General features: G+C 36.6%; 1 long non-coding RNA gene across 1 annotated transcript; it reads left to right on the top strand.

Moving 5' to 3' along the window:
• Positions 1-1,880: 1,880 nt before the first annotated feature.
• On the top strand, positions 1,881-19,859 carry LOC120936113. The gene is made up of 2 exons (XR_005748590.1): positions 1,881-3,537; positions 3,690-19,859. It is a non-coding gene; the product is annotated as an uncharacterized LOC120936113 (long non-coding RNA).
• The last annotated feature ends 352 nt before the right edge of the window (positions 19,860-20,211 follow it).

The following is a 20,211-nucleotide window of genomic DNA, read 5'->3' as shown; positions in this document are numbered from 1 at the left end:
TACTTGGAAGATCTATTGCTTGTTGAATCAACATACTTATGGAGAAAAAAAACTATTCCTTCATTAAAGACTGATCATTTTATACCTTCATCATAAGACTGATGTGGAAGATCTACAGCATGAAGTGTTGGAGACCAACCTACGTTTTGACCAATAGTGGGGTGTTGAGAATCCAATGTAACTACATGATTGCGTTTTTTTTATATTGTAAAGACATCCCTTTGTTGTATTTTAAAATAATTTTATATTCATAATTTCCAGTTTTTTACTATTAATATATTATCCAAAGATCATATTTTAAAAAAATCTTTAGGGAGTTTGTGTAATTTAGGTCTTTTTTTTATCCTTTCACTAGATTACATGTTCATGATTGTAACTCATTCCACCCTAGACCTCCACCTTACACCAGACACCTTTTTGTTGCAAGTTGTTCTGGAGTCTGGTAACATGCAAATGTTTGTATGTTTATTCCTATCAGCTTCTTAAAACACTTGGGGAAGATGCCGCATCCTTAGTTGGCCAGGCGCAGCTTTTTGGTAAGCAGGAGAGCGATCCCAGAGTTTATGGGTGTCAAGAAATAGCCAAACATTCTCTGGTAAGAATACTGAAGTGCATCCCTTGCAAAAAATGAAATAGCAACTGCCCACTATATAACAAGTATCTCATATAAAATCTCAGTGTAAATCTCCAGAGCTTTGTAATTCAATATTATATTGAACTATATTTTTGGAAGTCTTATATATTTTATGTAGTAACTCCCCAGTTAAAAAGGATTGCAGGACTAATCTAAATGTTCCTCCAGGAAGTTAACCTCACGATGTGATACATTTAATTCATATTTTTAAGGGTGCTGGGCACTATTCTAGATGGTTATATAACCTGTAGACTTTCCAAATGATCAGTGAATGGTATCCTTACCTCAGCGTTGCCTGTTACCTAGTTAACTTGTACTGTTACCACCCCCTAGTGAACCTTTTAAGCAGGGCTTTTTTTCAGGGGGAACTCGGTTCCACCACCTCTGGCTCAGACCCTTTGGTGCTTGCTCACCGCAATCACTTGTAAACACAGAAGTCTGGTTTCTGTGTTTACAAGTGACAGCTTTGTAACCCCCTGAACTCTGCACTCTGTATGTAATGCAATTCTGATATTTAATGCCCCGTTTAGACCCTTCTACTGTTTGAAATCTGAACGGGTCGTGGTTGAGTTCCTGCACCTATTTTCTGAGAAAAAAAGCTCTGCTTTTAAGTCCTTTTTAAGCTTCCCAATTATTCAGTCAAATCAGTTTGGTTTTTCCTTTAAATCTCTTTCCAGGCATTTATCATTTTTTTTTTTGTAACCCATATGATTAATCATCTTGCTATGTTGTATGATTGTACAAATACATTTTTCTGAATTAAAGTTTTTACAGATGAATGTCTTGTTTAAACATCTTTGTTAAAGGTAATGTGCTCAGAGGCGTTTGCAGTTTTGTCCGGCCCACTTCAATGTCTGACATTGTTCCAGAACACTTTATTCTGCAAAGGTTATGTTAAATAAAGTATTGGTTTAATTTACTATAATCTTCTCAAAACATCGAACCATGCTTTTGTGGACAGACTTTCCTCCGAATATTATATTTCCTCTGAGTGAGGATGTTTACTTGTGAAAACTTCTGGTTTCATTTTGTAGGGCAGGTTACTCAGTCTCAAGGAGAAGAAAACAAGGGTATTATCAGCTTCTCTGGCAGATGAGTACTAAAACGTCAACCACAAGTCTGCATGTTCAATGGACACCAACAACCACACCATCAGTTATAAGTATTGCTGAACTTTTACATCAAATCATAGTGGGCCACTTTCATCAAAATAAGTAAATGTGAAGTGAGTTTAAAGGGTCTACTTTTTTTTTTTTGCTTACTGGTGGGCTTGGAGCCCCTGTTAAAAATTCACTACCATGCATTTTTTTTTATTTTTCCTATTTCAGTGGACCGACCACCTTTTCACAAAAGTGAAAAACTGATAATGTTTAATTGGGGAGGGGGTGTACTTTTTAGTGTTTGGGGCCCTATTGTGTTCAACTTCCCAGAACAGGAAGGGACAGAATCCTTTAAGCAGTGCCAAACAGAAAACATACGTTTTTTTACTTCTAATGTTTCTCCACCCTATCAAAAATTGCCTTAAGCAAGTCCCCTGTAGTTGCTCCCATTTAAGTCCCCAAAACATTGGGTTTTATATGTAAAAACAGGATTGCTCTAACATTGTGGCCTTTTTGTTTACGTATAACCAGCCTGCAGACAAAATTCATGCCTTTTCGTTTTTTTCCTCCTCCTCCCCTTTCCCGTTCTCTACTTGGTCCTAAAAGCGGAGTCTTGCCCCAACTGTGGCCGTTCTGCCCAGGCGACAGCTTTTCACATAGGAAAGAACTATTACATCGCAGAAATGGTATGGCTCGGCTTTAGGTAGTTGTAAAGGTATGGCCAGGGGAATGGATCATGCACATGATTTACTGCATGTACATACAAAAGTGTGCTTATTCAAATCAAAAGCATGCCATTTTGTACAAAAACTTGCTGCTATTCTGTTCTGCAAGGTTTTTATGCATATCGGGGGCACTGCTCAGCTTAAGAACCTGAGTAATGCCTCCAAGACTGGCATCTATAGGGGGAGTTTTATGTTTTTTTCCATACAAATATTAAAAACTGCTTTCATTTTTGCTACTCTAGAAAAAATCTGCCTGCTGTGGTACACTGTGTGGTCTTGGCAGGATTTCAATCGCCCCCTGAGCGACAACAATTTAGGCTAAGTCAATGCGTTCCTCTGCTCTCCAAAGCACAGGCGATCTAGAACAGGCTGAAGAATCCAGGTATCAAGTTGTGTACGAGTAACGAACATAACTGTCTCAAAGAATGTCTGCAAACAGTTGAGGTAATTTGTGTAAATACTTTATATCTTGGGTCTTTCATCCTCTGGAGCATTCAAAGCAAACTCACTGAGCTTGTGGTATAATTGGTGTTGGTTGTAATATTCTGAACAGAATCAATTCTTCACCCCTGAGTCAATTAAATGATTCAGTAAATCAAATCACACTGCCTCAAAGGCAATACAACATATTCGTAATATATACAATGTATCTGGATGATCCTTTAACTTTGTTGTGGATCTTGTACTTATGATCCTGATGTAGTAGTTCATGACCAGACACTGTAAGATGGTGGGGGGGGAAACACTTGGCGTGTAAAAATGAGTTTTAGTTTGGGTAGGTAACACAAATACTCTTCTGGTTTTGTAATGAAAAATAAAAATACCTTTTTACTTGCTATTAGTAATCCCATCCCTGCCCTCTGGGGTTGCGTGAGGGGAGAAGCTGCTTGAGGATTTCGCTGACCTTACTGAAGCAAGATGGGCCCAGTCTTGGCAGTTTGATCAGATCAGCTGTCAGGAAACCAACAGAGCGTCACTGGATGGATCACCACTTCCTGCCCATAAGAGGCGATGACGCTCCTGCAGTATTGGGGGCTGCTGGGATAGTGGTGTCGCCTGAAACTGGCAAGATTAACAGGTAAATCAACACTGACACCACTAAAAAAAAATGCTCAATTACGCTCAAGGCAACACAAACATACAAACTTCTAGTATTTTTTGGTTTATTGCACAAATTCAGACACTGCTAAGTGTCCACTTTCATTGTCACCTCTATTTTCATGTTTGCAGTGTCCAAAATAAACTGCGCCATCCAGTATGTACTGAGCTGTGCCAACTGGCCTGTGCCTATCAACTGACCCGGTTGGACCCCCATTCCTCAGCAATGCTAAGTTTGTGGGAGGAACGCTTTCCTGCCAAGAAAAAGGGTATTTAGAGCATTTCAAAGTGAAAATCCAGTAAATTAATATGGTGCTACAGGACTATAAAGAAAACAACAAGGTGTGGTGTAAATTCAGAATCAGTAAGTACTCTAATGGTTTCTAAACTGCATGTAAACACGAAAGTATTGACCTAATTAATATACTTGGCTTTTTGACAAACTGATGTGTTCTGTCAAGTAAGCACAGTCCAGCCACCAGCACATGTTGGGCACTTAATCTTGCAGCCATTAAGGATAAGTGCTACAAACGACTATGGTAACACTTTACTAATTGGGGATGTAATTCCAGACATCCTTTCTCCATGTTACTGGGCAAAGCTGACACCGGTGAGGGGAGTGCATGGTCATGGAGGCTGATTATGCCTATACCTCCCATGTAATCATCTACTTCTATTGTTGTCACAAAATGAAACCTATGCCCCCAATCATTCCTAGACTGCAACTTTTCTAAAACCAAGTAAAATAGAATTTGCGTTTGTTGTGGACACCATTTTGATGGGAACTTTTTTTAATGCATGTTTTGGGATTTTCTACTGTAGTGCCTACTGTTGCAAGCAATGTAACTAGGCAGTTCAGCCTAATGCTTAGTCAGTCTACTCTTTACATTTCAGTTTACCCAAAGTGATGATACTTCTAAGTAGCCTCCCTGCTGGGTTGCTTGAGGTGGAAAAGCTGTCTCAAACATGGCAAACAAGATTTCCAGTTTGTTCATGAAAAGTCCAATGTATGTAAGTACTTCCAAAGTAGGAGGAAACCCCCATCAAAGCCAGATTACACTATATAACCACTTCTGTATGCCAGATTACTTATTATGCTGTATGGAGGGATGTGGGTGCAAAGTGCATGGATACATTGTAGCGGGTTATAGTGCTAGAGCCTTTCCTGCTGCTACAACTGTCCATAGTAAGAGAAAATGATGCAGGCTCAGCGGAGGAAGTGCTAACCTGTCAATGTACAGATTAGTATGTGGCTAAACATTCAAGAATCTTGACTATAAACTGGCTTCTTGTTTATCCCTGAATAGGCTAATGAGTGTATAGGTTAGATTCCATGTCAGCATGTGGCTAAAGTTTCTGGCACCATAAGCCGGTTTCCTGTGGCATATGCACTTGGGCAGTACTCTACCTAAAGTGGAATTGCACATCATCTGAGCACTGCAAAATATTCATTTTTAATAGACAGTTATTTTCCCCCTCCGTCCATGTTTTCTCTCTATTTTGTTGAGATATCATATTGGGGCCCCCCCAGTATTTCTGGCTGTGGCCATCTTGAGTAAGGGCAGATCATTTAGGCTTCACACAGCGTGTGAATCTTGGAAGAAAGAGACATGGGTTAGAGTTGTAATAAGGTAACCCCAATGTACAGCATGCATATGAGAGATCTCGTGATAGTAAGTGGGAAGTCCCATCTTTGCTCTTTTGTGCAAATTTATGAAAACACTAGAAGGGAAGGCTGTCTAAAATTGTGTTCATTGAGGAAAAATTATATCACTTTGTAAATTTATACACAAGACAAAGGGTCTCATTTTGTGTGAAACCTTAATTTTTATTTTATTTTGTCTACAAAAACCATGAAATATTTCTGAAATGAAAATTGGGTACAAATGTCTATAAATATGGATATGCTCATCAAACCGGATGCTTAGTTTGTAAAATAACTGACTAAAAAAAAGGCTGAATTTCACAAAAAAAAAAAAGCATGTATGTGTTGGAAGGCTCTTTTGCATGGTACTGGATTGTGTTGGATTGTCCAGTCCTTAAAACTTAACTTCCTTCACATAGCCCTGCTTGGCAGCAGAGAAGACTTTTTTTTTTTTTTCTTGCTCTGCTCTTTCCTTCTTTGCAGCGGCACAACTAATTCACTCCTTGAGCTGCCGTCTCCTGCACAGGCTGAGCTCTGCTCTACTGGGACTGCACAAGGATGAGAGCAGGTCTGATTTAGTCAGACAACCCATGTAAGGTTGTATTGATGAATATGGTGCTGTGTTCTGAAATCACAAGTTTTTGATTATGTTTTTAACCACTGTGAAATATGACACGAAACCATGCATAAAAGTTAGTGCGTGATTGGATCAGGTACAAAACGACCATACCTTAAAACGTAGCACACTCCAGACAGCAGTCTGCAACAACGCCTAAAGGATGCAGCACTTCATTGGCCAATTGGCTGTAAAAATTATTCGCTCACAAAAAGGTGAATGTTCTTTTTACCAGATGAGAACACTTGATCTGTTTGGGGGGGGGGGGGAGCATTTGTTAATGCAAAGAGGGGCATGTTGTGCTTTATTACAGCATGACTGCTACGAGGGTGCTTTTATCCAAAGATATTGCTCAAAATGACAATCATAAATGTTCTAAAACCTTTGCTATGCTTCTGATTGGAAGAGCAGAGGATGTTCAGTGGTTTTGAGATGGTAGTCTAATATAGTTCAAAAGAGATTGAAAACCTGTGTTATTACTAAATTACATCAATGATTTACACCACAGCAGATGGCTTTCAGCCAGTTGTGTCACACATGACTGTTAGGGGGTTTATTTCATGTGTTTTAGAAACCTGCAATACTGTTATAAACGACAAGAACTCATCCACCTGTGTCAAACTATACAAGAATTCGTCCATCTGAAAAATGTAAGTGGAACTACAAAAACCCGAAACCTCGAGATATAAAAGTGTGGTATTAACAAATTTCCTTAGAAAAACCTTGCATTAAAACTATTTCATTGTAAAATGAGCCTTCATTAACTCATTAAAAGATTTCCTTCAATATACTTCTATGTGTACATTGAGATGGTTAAACCCTTTGACAAGTCATTGCAAATAAAAAGAATGTTGGTGGGTGTAGGAAAGCTTGCATCTAGTCTGCATTGTCTACCTCTAAATTTTTGTTTAATAAAAATTATATATTGGTGATGAATGGACCACACGCTAATACACTGGCACATGGCACAGATGTTTTTTAAATACGGTTGTTGAGGTTCAGCCATAACATTTCCTAATAACTCCTAACCGCTTCAGGCAGATGGATTATTCATGCAAACTCAAGTCCCTGCAAAAGACTTGAAGCCGGTAAACTCTGTAGTTCTATGCTGTCAAAGGAAACTACAGTACGTTTCTATTGTATCTTTAGGTTATTCTACAGCTACCATAAAGACGCAGTGACATTTGGAGACCATTTCATGAATGATGGTGCTTTGCTTAGAATTAGATGTGATCTGTATTTGATTCTATAATCAGTTTATTTTAATTTTTTATTTTAAATCTTCATTATTTTACCATACTTTTTCGGTTAGTTGAGATTACCTATATTGTCTAGTGTGACGATGATCTTTTGGCGGTGCTAATTATCTTTTGTATGTATCTTTCCATTTTCCAGACCTAAGGGACGTTTTTGAAGCCCCTTCGGTGTCTGGCCTTATTTTTATCTCCTAGTAGTGCACCATTTTGGTCACTGGTATAAAAAATTATTTCCTTAACAACTGAAATTATTTCTAGGTGGGGAAGTGCTACTCATGTACTACATCTACTGTTTGGATGTCTTTCAGAGATGTTTTTCCAGCAATTTTGGGGAGCTGCAAGAAATTCTGGCCCGGTTTGTGGTTTTCAGAATGCATAGGGAAACATCTCAGCCACAGTGAAACACAACTGTGAGATGAGCAATGGACAAGACATAAATGCGTGAATAATTTGGGGGCTGTTTTTGGAATGTTCTTATTTCTCAACAGTACCTAGCCACTATCAAGATGGCTTATCCATGGAGAATCTCGGTACCTCTGCAGAAGCATTTTGAAGCTTGGACAGTTCCCATGTATTTTGGATGTTCTGTCTCCTTTTCCCTGTTTTTTTTTTTTTTTTTTTTTTAGACCTTAGAAACCTTCCTGGTGCCCTTCCAGTATGTCCATTATCAGGATTCTATTTTCTCTTCTGTATGATGGGTTAGTCACAATTTCCTTGACTTGTGGTGGCAAATTAATACATTTTGGGTGGGAAAAGCAGACTTGTTTTCTGGATTACTTGAAGATATCGCAACTAGCAAAAGTTCCTGAAAGATAAGTCAAACATCTCTTGTTCTTCAGCTTAGGTATTCTGATTCCAATTTATCTCAATGTTTTTCATCGTGTGCTGGGAAACATGAGGTGAAAAATGGAGCACAACAGCAGTTTTTTTTTTTTCTTTGTATGGATTTTTATAGTTAATGGCTGATAGCAAGATGGGTTATCGGAAAAGCACATCACCCCTGCAGAAGACTTGTGAAGCTTGCAGTCTCCACTCTTTTGTAAGACCCACAGAAGATATACAGTATATATGCATGGTTAGTGTCAACAATTCGTCATTCACATACAGCTGACCAAATACCATTATAATGATCTGTGGATGTCTACATTGTAGTTGATCAGGAGGTAATTTCTTTTAAATTCCTATTCCAGCATCTCATTTTGTGGCTTTGTACAAGTGATCAAATGGCTGATTTTTATTTATTTTTTACTACCCATGTTTGTTTTCCCAAATATTTATTTATTTTTTATCTTGATGCTCAGTTTCTGTCCAGTTTTTTTTGTTTTTTTTCCCAACCTTATTTATCTTTCAGACTTTAGAACCATGCTTGGAAGTCATTTCAGAATATTATCCACCACTATTTCATATTTTCCAATGCACCCTTTTACTCACTGGGATAACCATTAGCATTGTCTTGACAAGAGGTGGGGAAATCAAATATTTTTTGGGTGGGAAAGGATAGTTTACTTTTGAATTTATTTTGCAGATGTCTTTTAATATGCACTTTTTTCTGAGACAAGTTGGGGGACTCCTTTTTTGGTGAGTTTGAAATTATCCTGTCCCCCTTTGTATCTGCGCCTTTAGAATTCATTGGGGAGCACTTGAGGAGATTAATGGAAGACACATGGGATCCAAATACAATGGTAGATGCTGTGTTTTTGAATGGTCATATGGTGGGTGGATGGGATATCTTTCTGAATTGCTTCAACAGATCTTGGCCGATGGATGGATATATTGTGACAATCTTGCCACCTCTGCAGAAGACTTCTGAAGCTTGGAAAGTCATCTTGTACTATATATAGGTTTGGCCAAAGCATTACAAAAATATATTTGTATGGCTAATGTCAACAATTCATTATTTCCAGCTACAAGGATCGCATAGGGATTACCTGTGAGGGCCACCGTGTAATTGCATAGGAGCTACTTTGATCATATATAATTTTATCAAATCCATATGCAGGCCTGGTCAGATGTTTTTTTTTTTTTTTTTCTTTCTAACCTTTTTTATAGGTCTTGCCGTTTTTCATTTTATCAAAGATAAAGAAGTTCAGTTTGCCTGAACTGTCTGATATGATATTCCTGTGCTTGTTCCTGCCCCCCCATCCTCCTACTTTTTTCGGTGTTCAAAAACTCCTTAAAGCTTTATGTCCATATTTTAGAGTTTTTTTCTCTACTCTAAAATGTACGTTTGGGATATACATTTTATTTTTGGGTGGGAAAGATTTCAGATGTTTATCTACACTAGCAGAAATTCCTGAAAGACACATTGGAAACTTGCTTGTTCTTTAGCTTGGGTCAACGCACTGTTGCCAGGCATTTTGGTCCCCTTTTTTAATTTTTTTTTCAGAATGCGTCCGGCAGCAATCAATTACAAGTGGAGCACACATAATAAGCAGAAGTGCAATGGCAGATGCTTTATAGAGAATCCCCTATGTATCTTGCATGTACCAACAAGTCAAACGGCTTCCTCGTATAACGGATACTTCCGGCTGCAACCGGAAGCGACGTTCACCCGGCTTCTCCCTATGCATTGCGTCACCGCTCATGTGAGTTTTTATACATTTTTAATCGTTGGTGTGACTAGACCCGTAGGGTTGAGGTCGGAGGCTTGGCACACAGTTTGCGTGGATGGTGAAGCATGATTAAAGAAATTGCCTTATATGGGTCTGCATTGTGTTTGCTGAGCACTTTATGGACTTTTTTTTTGTATTTGCTTCTTTATGATCTTAATACTGAGTGAGGAGTTTTTTTGCACTGAGCATTTTGCTATTGATCACTGTTGGCTACATTTTTATACATTGTAGATTTATTCAATTGCATGTTTCTATTGAAGAAAATTTGCACTTAATCGGTCTATATTGTCTGAAGTGGTGGTGATTTCCGTCTACCCTATTTGTGCCCTTTTTTTTTTTTTTTTTCACCTTGCATCTTTATTCAGACATTTGAAACATTCTTGGGGCCTTCCAGTGTGTCCTCCCTTTATCATAAACATCTCCTGCAATATATCATCTTAATAAAGTTCCCTTGGATAAATTTTACCTTGACATGTGATGGCAAATGATCTCTGGATGTCAAAAGGACAGTATGCATTTTGGATGTCTTCACTAGGAGTTTCCTGGAAGTCTAGTTAGAAATTGGTTTGACCTTCACTTTCCTTTCAAGCTGCCAGGTATTCTCTACTTTTTCTCCGTGTTTTTCAGAATGCTTTTAGAAGCTTTTGAACTGCAATGAAGCTCAACTGAGATGAGGAATATACAACATACAAGTACAATGACAGATGGTTTATGGAGTATTAAATGAGTTGTCATTTTGGGGGCTGTTAGAATATTTTTATTGATTGCTCTCAACACTACATGGCAATACAAGATGGCCTATACATGAAAATCTCATAACCCCTTAAGAAGCTTGAAGAGTCCCAATATAATCTTTGAATGTGAAATGTATTTGTTTCCCCTCCATGCAGGGGCCTTGTTCCTATTTTTCTATGTTTATAGACATTGGAAACCTTCACAAAGCACCTTCAGTATGCCCATCATTGTAAAGATGCCCCCCCCCCCCTTCAGATCTTTCTACCAGCAAATGTTCCTGAAAGATCGCTTTGAGAACTTTTTTGTTCTTTGGGTTTGGTGAGTTGCTAGATATCCTGGTCTTTTGTTTTTTTTTTGTTTTTTAGTATATTTCAGGATGTAATGGAAAGCATGAGATGGAATGAAGATGCGTTAGCGAGAAGTCCTATGTAGTTTTGATTTACAACTGAGCAGGTAGATGTTTTTTTGTCCTTTAATCCTTCAGCCTTGCTGTTTATAGCAGTTCATTTTTGCCTATATTGCCTGAAGCGATATTGATCTTTAGGATGTCCGCTTTTGCATTTTTTTTTCTCTCCATTTTTAGACTTCGGTATCATTCCTGGAGCCCCCTTCAGGATATTTGCCATTTTATCTCCTGAAATGCACCTTTAAGATCACTGCTATAAACCTTATTGCCTTGACAAGTGATGGCAGCTGAAAGTACCTTCATGACCTTATTTCTTTGGATGTCTTCATTATTGGACGTTTCAGATTACCCATTTGGCAGCTGGTTTGTTTTATTACATTGTTGTTTCCCGGTATGCTGTCCCCCCTTTTCTCAATATTTTTCACAATGCATTCTGAATAACACCAACTGCAATAGATAAACAAGTGAGATGAAGAACTGACAGCACGCAGAAGACTGCAAGTACAATGGCAGATGCTTTACGGAATGGTTCCGTTTTTAAAAGGATTGTCATTTGAATGTTGGGGTATTTTTTGTGATTGCTTTCAACAGATCCCTCCCTGCCCAATAGGAAGATGGATTTTCTCAGCACCCCAATAGTGAAAATCTCGATATTCCTGCAGAAGACTTCTGAGGCTCGGACAGTTAATGTTTCTGTAATGGCATGTAATGAAAACTTTGCCACTTTAGCATATTAAGAAGTTTAGTGCAATGGATTACATGTATTTTTAAAATTGCATAGTTTTATTTTACCCATGATGTATACAGAAGAGCAGTTTTTGTCTGAGTTTATTTAATATGATGATTCTGTGCATGTTCTTTTTTTTTTTCCCCCATCTTGCCTCTTTTTGTAGGTGTTAAAAAAACAAACAAACCTCTTCAAACCCTCCCAATCTGTCCACAGTTATTGTAAGGATTTCTTGTGGGATATACTTCCACACTTCCCAGAGATTGTAAATGGAAAAACATTTGGGAAAAGGGCCAGTCTTGGATTTCATCAGATATCTCTACTGGCAGTACTTCCTGAAAGGCACTTTTTTTTCTTTGAGTTGCTAGATATTCTGGTCCACTTTTTCAGAATGCGTCGGAAAGCATGAGATAGGGAATGGAACGCGCGTAACATGCAAGTACAATGATCAATGCTTTGTAGAACAGTCCTATGTAATTTTTGCGACTGATCAGGTAGATGGTTTTTCTTTTCAAAGCTTATCCTGCTTTTCTTAATGCCTCAGCCATGCTGTTTATAACAGTCAATGTCGTCTAAAGTGTTTATCTGGTTTTTGTCTGGATTTTTTTTTTTTTCTACCTTGCATTTTCAGAATCTTTCCTGGAGCCCCTTCCGTATGATCCACCATTATCTATAAAATGTTTTATCTTCTGACACGCACCTCCTTATATTTTCACTGATTTTATAAAAAAAATATCTTGACAAGTTGATGGCAAAAGAAAGCACCTGCAGGAGGGAAAAGACAGTCTTGTTTGAATTTCTTTCACAGATGTCTTCGCTACTAGAAAATTCAGATAAATCAGTTGGGAGTTGGTTTGTTCAGGTGCATTGCAGTTTCCAGGTATTCCATTTTTTTCCCCTCAGTGTTTTCAGAATGCACTGTGAAGTTTTTCAGAATGCATTGTGAAGTGTTTTTAGCAACAGTAAAAAAAAAAGTGCAAGTACACTGGCAGATGCTATATGAAGTGGCCCGGATGAAAGATTTGTTTGGGAGTTTTTGGGATCTTTTTCTGAATTGATTTAAACAGATTCTTTAAGGATCGAAAGACAGATTATCTGTGAATCCCAGCACCCCTGTAGAAGAGTTTTGAGGCTCGGACAATCTCCATATATCTGTAAATCCGGCATTTAATTGAACTTATTTTATATATAATTATTGTTGCCATTTTAGCATATCAATATGTAGTTTATTATGACTATAATCAGATGTTTTTTAATAAATTGATCTTGCCTCCTTTTTGTTTTATCCATGATGCTCTATACAGAGGTTAAGTTTGTCTTTTTTTAATGATTTGATATGTCCTATTTCTGTGTCTGCCTTTTTTTTTCTTCCCTCCCCATCTTTTGTTGGTTGTTAGAATGTCTGTCTTTTTTATATGTCCATTATTTGTAAGGATTTTTATTTTTATTTTGTCTACATTGAGATACTAAAACATTTCCTAGACTTTTGATGGCAAATGAAATTTAGATTTTGGGTAGAAAGACAGGTTGTGTTTTTTTGGGTTTTTCAGATATCTCTACTATAGCAGCTGTTCCTAAAAACTCATACTGGGAAGTTTTCTTGTTACGTGAGTTACCAGGCATTGTCCACATTTTCAGAATACTTTATTAATCCAAAAGGTAAATTACTACAAACGTGAGATGAGAAATTAAGCCTATAGTACAATGGCAGATGTTATAGAGAATTATATGTAGTTTTTTCAATTGTAGATGTTTTACTGTTCTAACATGGCCCTGTCTTTTCTTGATGCTTTAACCGTGCTTTTTATAGCAGTTTAGTTTGCCAATATTGTCTTTTGATGTCCTATTTTTATTTCTATGCTTCCAACCCAAATCTTTTTTTTCAATTTAGAAACTAATTTAAACCCCCTCCAGTATATCCACCATTATCGTAAAATGTTTGATCGCCAGCAACATATCAGTATTCTCTTGGATAAGCATTGTTTAATGCATTGGCAAGTGATGGCAAAACATTATTTTACTAGCAGAACTTCCTGAATGACAAGTTGGACTCCTGATTTGTTGTTCATTTTGAGTAAGTTTGTAGGTATTCTGTCCCTGGTGGGGGTTTTTTTTTTTTTCCCTCTGTATTCAGAATGCCTTGTGAAGTATTCGAGATGGTGTTAACCACACAGACAAGAGTAAGCACAACAAATGCTTTATGGACTAGCCCTGTTTAATGAATGGTCATTTGGAGGTTGTTAGGATGCTTTTCTAGATTAATTTCAACTTTTCTTGATTGTAAAATGCATTGTCTGTAAAAATCCTGGCACCCCTGCTAAACACTAAAGCGGTTCAGTCACCAGACTTCTGTAATGACACTATATGTAATGAGGTGTTATAGTTACCATTTTAACATATCAATAGATAGTTTAGTATGAAAAAACGGATTAATGTTTTCTTTTTACTAAATTGCCTGTCTTTTCATTGTTGGCCATGTGTATTGATGAGTTCAGCTTCCCTGTATTTGATTTCGTAACTGACTAGAATGTCCTATTTTAGTGTTTGCCTTTTTTTTTTTTTTTCAAATAGGCGATACAATATTGTTGGAATTAATAATCTAAGATTTTTTTCTTTTTACACCTGTATACATTGTGATGTACTTCAATATTTCTCCAACATGTGATGGATGAAATGATGATCTGGGTGGGAAAGAACAGTTTTTGTTTTTTTTTCTTTTGGATTTTTTACAGATCGTTTAAATGTCAGATACTCCTGAAAACCACAAACTTTTTTGTTCTGCTTTGGTAACTGTACACGTATTCTGGTACACTTTTTCTCACTGTTTTTTAGAATGCGTTGGAAAGCATGAGATGAAAAACCGAGCACATGTGAAGTACAGTAGCTATAAGGAAAATAAACAGAGCACACATGTTAAGTACAATGGCTATAGGAAGAGCAACTGATGATTTTTTTTTTTTTCTTTTCTTCTCCACTTTGGATTGTTTCTGCCATTTCCAGATGTTTGTTACAGTGCTTTTTTATTTTTTGCCATTGTCCTGCCATTTATAGCAGTTTATTTTGCCTACATTGTCTGAAGTGAAGATTAATCTTCAGATGTCCAATTGGTGTATGTGTCTGCCTTTTTTCCACCTTGCTTATTTTTCAGACTTGAAAACATTCCTGAATCGCCCCTTCCATATGTCCAAATTATAAAAACCTTTAAAGCATCCTGCTGTAATGCACCTTTTTATATGGTTGCCCTGGATAAATATTACATTTATATGTGATGACAAATGAGTACCTTCAGGAGGGAAAAGATCGTCTGTTTCGGTTTTCAATTTCTTCAGATGCCTTCACTAGTAGAAGGTTCAGATGGACCAACATTTGCAGTGAGTTTCCAGGTATTCCATCCCCTTTTTCTCAGTATTTTTCAGATTGCCTGGTGAAGTATTGTAACAGCGGTAAAATATAACAAACACAAAGATTGCAAGTACAACAGCAGATGGTTTATGGAATGGCCCTGAATGAATTGTCATTTTGGGAGTTGGGAAATTTTCTGCATTGATTTCAACAGATTCTTGCTGATCGTAAGATGGATTTTCTGTGAATATTGCAGTCCCCCTGCAGAAGACTTCTGATGCTAGGACAGTTTGCATGGTTGGTGCCAACAATTCTTTCACATAAAGCTACCCTGATGGCAGTTATCACCTGTTATTACCAAAGTGTAATTGAAGAGGAGGTACTTTGTATATAATTATAGTTTACTTTTTAGCAAATCAATATGTAGTTAACCTTTCTTGATGTTTCATGGTGCTTATAGCAGTTTCATTTACCCTTTATTGTCTGATGTAATGACCATCTTAAAAATGTCCGATTTGTGTCGTATTTTTTTTTTTTCCCACCTCATTTTTTTCTCCAGATTTTAGAAACCTTCCTGGAGCCCTTCAGTATGTCCACCACAATCAAGATCTTTTCTAATCTCGTAATGCACCTTTTATATTGTTCCTTGAGATTTTTAACTTGACAAGTGATGGAGGGAAAATATGTTTTTGAATTTCTTTGCAATGTCTTCACTAGTGGAGGTTTCAAAAAAAACATTTGGGAACTGGTTTGTTCAGTTGCAGTGAGTTTCCAGGTACTCTGTTCCCCTTGTTTTTTCTCATGTTTTTTTTCCAGGTTGGTAAAAACAGTAAAACTGAGATGAAAACCTGCCAACAGTCTGCAAGTATGAATTTTTTTAATAACTTGTCCAGGTAGTTTTTGGGATATTTTCTGGATTGATTTCAACAGATACTTGATCGGAAGACTGTCCAAGAAATTCTCAACATTCCTGCAGGAGACTTCTGAGGCTCGGGACTATCTCCATATCCACCTCTTAAATTTTCACTGATTTAGATTTAATAAAAATTATTTCGACAAGTTGATGGCAAATGAGAGAACCTGCAGGAGGGATAAAGACAGTCTTGTTTGAATTTCTTTTACAGATGTCTTCGCTACTTGAAAATTGAGAGAAACAATTTGGGAGTTGTGAACGTTCAGCTGCATTGCAGTTTCCAGGTATTCCATTTTTTTTCCCTCTGTGTTTTTCAGAATGCATTGTAAAGTGTTTTTTTAGCTACAGTTAAAAAAAACTGAGAAGAATTGACATCACACAGACTGGCAGATGATTTATGGAGTGGCCCCGCTGAAAGAATTGTTTGGGAGTTTTTGGGATATTTTTCTGGTTGCTTTCAACAGATTCTTGAGGATCGGAAGACAATTATCCATGAATTTCGGCACCCCTGTAGAAGAGTTCTGAAGCTCGGACAGTCTCCATGTTTCTGTAATTCCAACATTTAATTGATAAACTTACTTTATATAGAATTATAGTTGCCATTTTAGCATGTCAATATGTAGTTTAGAATGACTAATCAAATGGATGTTTTTAATTAGTCTTGCCTTTTCATTTTGTTTTATCCATGATGCTCTATACATAAGTTGTTTGTCTTAATGATTTGATATGTCCTAGTTCTGTGTCTTGGTTTTGGAGTATTTTAAGGATTTTCTTTTCGCTTTTGTCTACATTGGGATATACTTCAACATTTCCTAGACTTTTAATGGCACATGAAATTAGATTTTGGGTAGAAAAGGACAGGTCGTCTTTTGTATTTCTTCAGATACCTCTGCTATAGTGGGAATTCCTGAAAAACTCATACTGTGAAGTTTCTTCGGTGAGTTGCCATGTATTGTCCACATTTTCTGAATATTTTAATAATCCAAAAGGGAAATTAATACAAACGTGAGATTAGAAATGACGGATATGTAGTACAATGGCAGATGCTATATAGAAGTTCTATGTCAATTTTTTCAATTAATGTTTTACTTTTCTAACATTGTCGTTTTTTTTTGTTTTGTTTTTTTGTTATGCTTTTAAACGTGCTGTTTATAGCAGTTTAGTTTATCATCACTTCTGACAATATAGACAGTCTTTGGATGTCATATTTCGTTTTTATGCCTTACTTCTATTTCAGAGTTTAGAAACACATTGAAACCCCCCTCCGGTATATCCACCACTATCGTAAAATGTTTGCTCGCCAGCAACATATCTGTATATTCTCTTGGATAAGCATTGTTAATGTATTGGCAAGTGAAATTGATTTCTGGGTGGGGAAAGGATGGTCTGCTTTTTGGATTTCTTTACAGATGTCTACTAGTGGAAGTTGCTGGATGACAAGTTGGGACTCCTGATTTGTTTGAGTGAGTTTCCAGGTATTCTGTCCCTTTTTTGTTTTTTCTTGTCTTACTCAGTATTTTTCAGAATGCCTTGTGAAGTATTTGAGACATAATCAATGACATGAGGCGTTAAGCACAACAGATGGTTTATGGGACTAACCCTGTTTAATGAGTGGTTGTTGGGATGCTTTTCTGAATTGATTTAAACAGATTCTTGATTGTAAAATTGTAAACAAAAAAACCTCAGCACCCCTGCTAAAGACTTGAGGTTAAGTCATCAGATTTCTGTAATGGCTCTATAATGGTAATTGATGAGGGTTAAAAATGGTTAAATAGTAACTATATCAATCTATAGTTTAGAATGAATAAACCAATGGATGTTTTTCCTTTTTTTAAATTAGCCATGCCCTTTCTTTGTGTTAGCCATGATGTGTATAGATGAATTAAGTTTCCCTGTATTGTTTGATTTCATAACTATGACTATAATGGTCCTATTTTAGTGTTTAGTTTACATTTTTTTTTAAATAGGCAATCAAACTTGACTCACCCCTCAATATTCCAATATTGTGTAAGATTTTTTTTCTTTTTACTCCTGCAAACATTGATCCATCAATATTTCCCCAATGTGTGATAGATGAAATGATGATCTGGGTGGGAAAGGACAGTTTTTTCTTTTACAGATCTCTTAAATTGCAGATGTTCCAAAAAAAAAAAAACCCCACATCAGAACCATTTAGTTCTGCTTTGGTAAGTGTACATGTGTTCTGGTACACTTTTTTTCTCAGTGTTTTTCAGAATGCGCTGGAAAGCTGGAGATGAAAAACCAAGCACACGTAAAGTACTAAAGCTATAAGAAGAACTGATCAGGTAGATTTATTCATTTTTTATTTTTTTATTTGGATTAGTTCTACTTTTTCCAGATGTTTGTCATACTGTTTTATAGCAGTTCAGTTTGCCTATATTGTCAGAAGTGATGGCGACTTAGCATTTTCTATTTTTGTCTATGCATTTTTTTTTCACCTTTTTTCAGACTTGGAAACCTTCCTGGAGTCCCTTCCGTATGTTCACATTATACACATTATCTGCTGTAATGCGCCCTAAATTTCCCTGTGTAAATATTACCTCGACAAGTGATAGGAAATGCAAGTTCTTTTTGGAGGGAAAAAGACAGTCTGCTTTTATTTTTTCAGATGTCTTCGCTGGTAGAGGTTTCAAATAGACCAACATTTGGGAACCAATTTGTTCTGTTGCAGTGAGTTTCGAGGTATTCTATACTTTTTTTTTGTTTTTTTTCTGTGTTTTTCAGAATATACTGTGTTTTTTTAGAAAAATAGAAAAACTGACAACACACAAAACCGCAAGTACGACGGCTGATGTTTTATGGAATGGCCATATTGAATAGATTGTCATTTGAGAGTTGGGGTAATTCTCTGGATTGATTTCAAAAGATTCTTGACGATCGTAAAATGGATGATCTGTGAAAATCTCATCACCCCTGCAAAAGACTTCTGAGGCTTAGACCATCTCCATATTTCTTTAATTCCAGTATGTAATTGATGAGAACCTACTTTGTATATAATTGCCATTTTAGAATATCAATATGTAATTTAGTACTACGGATTACATGGATGTTTTTTTTTTTTTTTTCTTACAAAATGTCTTGCCTTTTTAATTATGTTTTGAGAATATCAACTTTGTGTTGTCTGGTTGATTTTATGGTGTTCTGTTTTTCCTATCTTTCTTCATTTGTGGGTGTTAGCGAATGTCTTCAGGCCCTCTCAATATATGTCCATTATTGTAAGGATTTTCTGTTTTGCTCTTGTACATTAGGAAATGTTGAAGTATTTCTCAGACTTGATGGCAAATGAAATTAGTTTTGGGTGTTCTTTATTTGACATTGCTTTACAGATAGCTCTATGAGCAAATGTACCTCAAAAACACTGGGACATTTTCTGTTCTTCAGCTTTGAGTTGCCAGGTATTTTGTCTCCCTCTTTTCTCCAGTGTTCTTCACAATGTGTTTTAAAACATGAGATGAGAAATGAAGCATATGTAGAGCACATGTACAATAACAAATGCTATACTGGGAAGTTTCTGTGTAAAATTTTTCAATAAATCTGGAAAATGTTTTACTTTTTAACCATGGTCCTGCATTTTTATAATACTTTAGCCATGCTATATTTATAGCAGTTAATTTTGCCTATATTGTCTGAAGTGAAGATGAGCTTCAGATGTCCCATTTGTGTCTATGCTTTTTTTCCACCTTACTTATTTTTCAGACTTGAAAACATTCCTGAAGCCCCTTTCATATGTGCATATTATAAAACTTTACCGCATCCTGCTGTAATGCACCTTTTTATATTGTTTCCCTGGATAAATATGATACCTTGATAAGTGATGGCAAATGAGTACTTTCAGGAGGGAAAAGAAGGTCTGGGTTTTTTTTTTTCAATTTCTTCGCAGATGCCTTAACTAGTAAAAGTTTCAGATGGACCAACATTTGGGAACTGATTTGTTCTTCAGTTGCAGTGAGTTTTCAGGTATTCTATCCCCTTTTTCTCAGTGTTTTCCAGATTGCTTTGTGAATTATTCTAACAACGGTAAAATATAACAACACAAAGATTGCAAGTGCAACAGCAGATGGTTTATGGAATGGCTCTGAAATGATTTGTCATTTGGGAGTTGGGATTTTTTTTCTGCATTGATTTCAACAGATTCTTGCTGATCGCAAGAAGGATCTTCTGTGAATCTCGGTTCCTTTGCAGAAGATTTCTGATGCAAGGACAGTTTCCATATTTTGCATGGTTGGTGCCAAAAATTCTTTCTTGTAAAGCTACCCCCCCATAGAATAGTGATCACCTGTTATGGCCAAAATGTAATTGAGGATACACTTTATATATAATTATAGTTGTCTTTTTAGCATGTCTGTATGTAGTTTTAGTACAACCTTCTTGATTCTTCATG

Source organism: Rana temporaria, chromosome 4 (assembly GCF_905171775.1).
Source record: "Rana temporaria chromosome 4, aRanTem1.1, whole genome shotgun sequence".
Classification (NCBI taxonomy): domain Eukaryota; kingdom Metazoa; phylum Chordata; class Amphibia; order Anura; family Ranidae; genus Rana; species Rana temporaria.
Note: the sequence above shows the minus strand (reverse complement) of the source record. Positions and strands in the feature narration are given on the sequence as shown.